The sequence below is a fragment of the Dermochelys coriacea genome, chromosome 6, assembly GCF_009764565.3.
Source record: "Dermochelys coriacea isolate rDerCor1 chromosome 6, rDerCor1.pri.v4, whole genome shotgun sequence".
NCBI lineage: Eukaryota > Metazoa > Chordata > Testudines > Dermochelyidae > Dermochelys > Dermochelys coriacea.
This window is the reverse complement of record NC_050073.1, coordinates 129,091,610-129,097,600: the sequence shown is the minus strand read 5'-3', so window position 1 is coordinate 129,097,600 and position 5,991 is coordinate 129,091,610. Positions and strand designations below refer to the sequence as shown.

Sequence of the window (5,991 nt, the reverse complement as noted above, 5' to 3'; positions counted from 1 at the left end):
AAATCTCTCATTTCATGACCACTTTTACCCAAATTGCCTTCCATCCTCAGATTCACACCCAATTCCTCCCTGTTAGAATCAAGCTGAAAATGGCTGTCCCACTGATTACTTCCTCCACCCTCTAGAACAAGCTGTTGCCCCCACCACATTCCAAGAACTTATTGGGCATTTTGTTTTTTCCATGTTACTTCTCCAACAGAAGTCTAAGTAGTATTGTATTTGTATTGTATTTTCAATATTTCTGTTATTTGTCCTTGAAATGCCTCATTCAACTCCCCTTCCTGACTTGGTGATCTGTAATAGATGCCTACCCTGACATGACCCATATTTTCTAGCCTTTTAACTTTATCCAGAAACTTTTAACTAGTGTGTGTCTCACCTCCTTTTGGACCTCAGAATAAGTATAACCGTTCCTTCCTTTTTTGCCTCTCTGTCCTTCCTGAACAAGTTATATCCTTCCTTTCCAATACTCCAGTCATGAGTTTTATCTCTCCAAGTCTCTCTGGTGCCAATTAAGTAATATTACACTATGACTGAACTGGAGAAGGAATAACAAAGAAGCTAATTTTGCTTCTATGGCGCAAATTATTTAGCCAAACATCATTCCAAAAGTTTATCAATTGTATTGAACCTCCATCCTTATATATATGCACATATGCGCACACACATGTGCACACAACACAGAAGGTTACCACCATTTTGAATACAATCAAGCCCATTAATTGTTGAGTTCGCCAATAGAATATGTGAAGCGTATTTTAATAGCTGCTAATTTATCACAACACTATAGCTTTGATAGGAGAGTGATTGAAGAATAAATTCTCATTGCTATTAAAACAAAGAAACGGATAGTCCTTTTTGCAATGCTTGTAATCAAAGCCTACGGGGTTTATGGGTTTTGTCTTGTATTGCTCTTTAGTTAGATTTTTGTCTTGAAAAACTGTTCTTCCTGTGTAAATATGTGAAAATTTCTATCTTGTTCCATTTTTTCCCCAAAAAGAGAGGCATTTGTATATGAAAGTTTGCAAAAAATGTTTACATGTAAAATATATTAACAAAAACTGATAATTTGCTCAACTATTTGTGATGCAAAAGACTCCTACAAATGTGTATATAGAATTGCCAGTGCAACTAGCAGGGTGCAACATTCTTGTGTTTCTTCACATAGTCTTCTATAATTTGAAGACACATTCGTGGCTGCCCATCGTGACACCAGTAGCAATATAATCTCTCATCACCCTGAGGTTTCTGCCCCTTTCTTGAGGGAATGGTTGGTAGGGGAACCAGGACCCGCCCTCTCCACTAGTCCCTGGCCCAGGACCCTATGAGAGGCAGCAATAACAACCACCCAGAGTACTCCAGGACTGCCTTCTTGGGCCTTTTGCTACCACTTATTTTCCCAGTCCAGGGCATGACCAAGAGCAAATGATCCACCAGGAGTTAGAGTGAAGGATTCCCTAGTCAGAGGGAAAGGCTAGTCCCTCCCCTGGTCCTGGGGTAGCTGCTGCTTGATAACCTGTTCCCTGCAGCCAAGACTGCAGCTGTGTCCTTACTCAGGAGCTCCCAAAACAGGTCTCTCCTCCTCCTGTCTGTTCCTCTTCTGAGCTGCCTGGCTCTCTTTTAGTCTCATCCTTCAGCTCTGCTTGTGGAACCCCTGGGCCCAGAACAGCTTCTTAACCCCTTCGGTTCCAGTGTGGGGCTTATACACCTCCATCACATCCTACAAATTATCATCCCACTGAGTTTCTGTGACAATTGCAGCTTTTCCAACCCAAAAGGTGGAGTTTGAGGCCCACAAACAGGTGAGTCTGCAAAGGTTACATTTATAGAGACCCCCTACATATCTGACCCAAGAGAGGTCTCCTGTTAAGGAGATCTCTCTATGCTTCTCTCTACCGTCCCCCCTGTTCATAGCTAAAGGGATTCTCTGTTCCCACCATCCCATCATTAGATATTTACCGGGATGAGAGTCAGGAAACTGACCTACAGGCTCTGTGTCAGTGGAGGCTGGGAGAACAACGGCCACCCCCTCATGGTGGGAGCTGTAGTCAATAGATCTGCCTGTGGGGAGAGCCCAGGTTCAGTGTCCTCTTCACTGTGCTGTCACTGTCCAAATGTCAGAACCAGCACGCCAGGGCCGGCCTCTGCAGGACACGGGGGTGCCAAGGCCACCTGACCACCTGCTACAAGGGGCCCGACACAGCAGGGAGAATTTCACTCACCCCTGGGACATTTTATCTGCAGCTCACATAGGGCTCAATCCTGCAAAGTGCGGAGCACTCTCAGCTGCTTCTGACATCTGGAGGGCTTTTTTTTTCTCCCCGATAAGCTATATCACCAATGGAACAGCAAGGTAGAAGCAATTCCAACATCTATATAAACTCTCATTTGTTCATTGTTCATTTCAGGGCATGGTATGAAAGCTGCCTTGTCCAAATTAGACCTCTTGGATGTCTCATAGACCACAAGTTGACACAAGTCTTGTTTTCACCCCCATCTGTGACAGTACTCCCAGCCACACTTCCAATTTACACCCTACTTAGGTGACTGTCTGCTCTTCATTCCCTTTTTTGATTTGGTCTGACTGGCTGCAGACTGTCTGGGAATACAGACTAACACGGCTGCTACTCTGAAACCTGTCTGGGAAAGGAGGCTGTTTTCACAGACAAAAGCCTAGGCACTGGAAAGAACACTCTAGATGCTGGAAAAATTAACAAAACCCACAGAGAACCAAAATTTGCTCTATCAGTGGATGTTCTACTTCCCAAGAAAAATAGTATTGCCAAATCACCTGTTTATATTTTTGCAATTTAATATCTGCTTGTAGCGAGTACCTGTAAACACTTGCCATTTACTGTGTTTAGGATGTTTATAGTATTCCCTATATACATATTAAGCATTATTGCTAATAATCAGTAATCATTGAAACAGTTAGAGATGGTAACGGCAGGAGTTTAAAAGTCTGATACAAAAGCCATTGAAGTCAATGGAAAGCCTTATTTTGACTTCAGTGTCTTTGTCCTTCCCCTTACACCTGCCCAGTGAGAACCTGCTTCCTACTCATTAAGTATTGGAGATTTTAATCTTCTTTTAAAGTGATTCTTGACATTGGTGAGTCATAGAAACATGGGAATGGCCAGATTGGATTAGATCCGAGTTCCATCTAATTCAGTATCCTGTCTTTGAGAATAGTCAGTATCAGATGTTCTGGTAATGAGTCATCCAGGCAACACTTCTGTTCTTTAAGAGGGGGTGACCCACATATGGTGAAATCCAGTTAACTTTAGCCCTGTCTTGGATTCTATAGTACACAGTGGGAAAGTATTTGTGGAATTAGGGGAACATTCTCTTTAAACTTAAACAAAGTCTATGAGAATTCTACATCTCATCTCCCAAAGTAACCCTTTCCTCTCAATGCTGTGGAAATACCACCAATATCTGCGAGGGATGTGGGACCCAAGCTACTTCAGGCTTTTTCTGATAGTACAGACTTCACTAATTGAAAAGGACTTCAGTGATGATGCTGTCACTTTAATAACGCTGCCCTTATCAACACATATGCCATGCAATTTCTGTACTACCCACAGTGAACCTTGTGTAGCTTCTTGAGCTGTGTTGCATGTCATGATTAGCCTTTAGTTGTATTTATTTTTAAAGAAATTAAGCTGTAAAGATCTCAAAATCCTTTGGAAGAGTAATTCAATAAATAAAAAAATCTTTGTGAAAAGAACATCCAATGGGCACAGTGATCCAGCTCCAAGTCCAAGCTAAGGCTAATCAATACATCTCCAGTAGATGCAGGGTGTAACAAGTTCATCTTGCTGGTGGAACCGGAACATGGTTTTTCACCCCTTTGCTCACGCACTGCAGTACTTAAACCTGTGTGCCGGGCCAAGGGACTCATCGGAGAGCAGCTGCAGAGTGAGGCCCAAAGGAAGAATCTGCCATTTTGCACAGTTCTCTGCCCTGTGGGCACCACTGTGATTTTCAGGCATTATCCCTAACCGGACACTTGCCATTGTTTTATATTGAAAATAGCTTGTTGTGGCCAAATAACACTTTTCTGCCTGTAAAAAAAATCCTTTCCTTTAGAACAGAATTTGAGGCAAAAATGACAAATGTTCTTTTTTCATAATCCCACCATAGAGTGATCTGGTAGTTCTGACACCAGCAAGACTCAAACAGAAACATCAAGCCACACATAACATCTTTTGACCTTACTGGAAAGCAAGCCTTGACTTTAGTCAGTTAGCAGTGCCATGCTCTTCTCTGTCTCAGTGGATTTACTCTTGTGGGCTCTCTTATGAGTCATTTGAACTGAACCTGGCATGAGAAAAGCAATAGCACCATCTGGCCTGCCCATTATCAGCTGTAGGTGATGTCTCAGGTGACTGAGAGCTGCCCAAATCAAAGCATATTTTGCAGAGTCAGGCAGAACATGGGTGGTTGTAACGAGACGTGGGACTCACCCCTGCGGCGCCTCCTGCTGGAGGTCTGGGAATTAGCTCGTTTTCCAGCTCCAGAGCACCCTCTGCAGGCCGGAGTCATCGTCGCCACCGCTGGCCCCCAAATCCCGTCCGGACCTCAGTGCCCCTTTGCTGGGGGGTCTGCCCCAGCAGTATCCCCTCAATCTCTGGGTCTCCTATCTCCAGAGGACCCCCAACCCACTAATCCCGCCTTGCCTCAGTGCCTACTGCCAGTCATCATCTAGCCCCTGCTCACTGGGGCTGACTGCAGCCCGTAATGGCCACTCATCATTGGCAAGGGGGTGTAGGACCTACTGCCTCTGCCTAGTCCTGGGCTGCCCCTTTGCAGCCCCAGCACCTGGTTTAGGCCCCGCACAGGGCCCTGCAGCCTGGGGGGTTGTCAGGCTGGAGCTCCCCAGCCCCTCTTGCCTTTCCGGCAGCGCTGCTCTACCTCAAGTCCCTGCTCAACTCCCAGGCAGCCAGGTCCTTCCCTCTCAAACGCTAGAGAGAGATTCTTCAGCTCCTATCTCACTGGCCTTTTACAGGGCCAGCTCCAACCTGACTGGGGTGTGGCCCCAGCTGTGGCTGCCTTCCCCATCAGCCTAGCCACTCCTTGCAGCCCCCGCCCTCTCCCAGGGCTGGCTTTAGCCCTTTCCAAGGGTGCAGCGGGTAACCACCCCGCTACAGTGTCATGTATGCTTCTCTGCACAGGGGCCAGCTTGAATCGAAACTGCCAAAGTTCTGTTCTGGAATTCACTTTTTCTTTTGAAAAGTAACCAGTGTGAAATTCTGGGTGTTCTTCCCTTTTGAAAATCCGGTCACTTATTTAAATGTCTAAATATGGCTTTTAGGGCCTAACTTTAGGTTCCTATTTTTGAAAATCTTGGTTTGGGTTTTCCCAAATTCCAGGTCCCAGGATGTGGGAGGGCTGACATGACTTTAGCATACACTATAAAAGAAGAAAAGGAGTACTTTTGGCACCTTAGAGACTAACAAATTTATTTGAGCATAAGCTTTCGTGAGCTACAGCTCACTTCATCGCTCAAGAAAGCTTATGCTCAAATAAATTTGTTAGTCTCTAAGGTGCCACAAGTCCTCCTTTTCTTTTTGCGAATACAGACTAACATGGCTGCTACTCTGAAAACTATAAAAGAAGTGGGGGATGCTACCTTCCAGGAGAAGGTTAAAGTACCACAAATTCTCACAATTGAGTTCAATGTCATAATAGCATAAAGTTTGTCCTTTTCCTTTAGTCTCTGAGACAGCTAGTGTGAGTGCAATACAATAACTGGCTCCTTTTTAATGTAAGCCACTGTTGGTAAAATTTGTCCAGTATTTACCATAATGGAGTGGATTTCTATTGCATCTGTGCAATACGTTTTTAAGGAAGATCTATATGAACTGTAAATGACAATTGGTTATAATCACTCTTTCCTAATAGTTTGTATTAAAAACGTATGAGATTATCTGGAAATTATATTTTCCTTAAGATAAGAAGTATTATGTAATAAACATGGTGATTGCA

At 44.2% G+C, this 5,991-nt stretch overlaps 1 long non-coding RNA gene across 1 annotated transcript; it reads right to left on the bottom strand.

Moving 5' to 3' along the window:
* Positions 1-3,628: 3,628 nt before the first annotated feature.
* On the bottom strand, positions 3,629-4,978 carry LOC122460734. Its single transcript, XR_006282208.1, has 2 exons — positions 4,918-4,978; positions 3,629-4,067 (listed from the first exon to the last, which is right to left on the bottom strand). It is a non-coding gene; the product is annotated as an uncharacterized LOC122460734 (long non-coding RNA).
* Between the last annotated feature and the right edge of the window lie 1,013 nt (positions 4,979-5,991).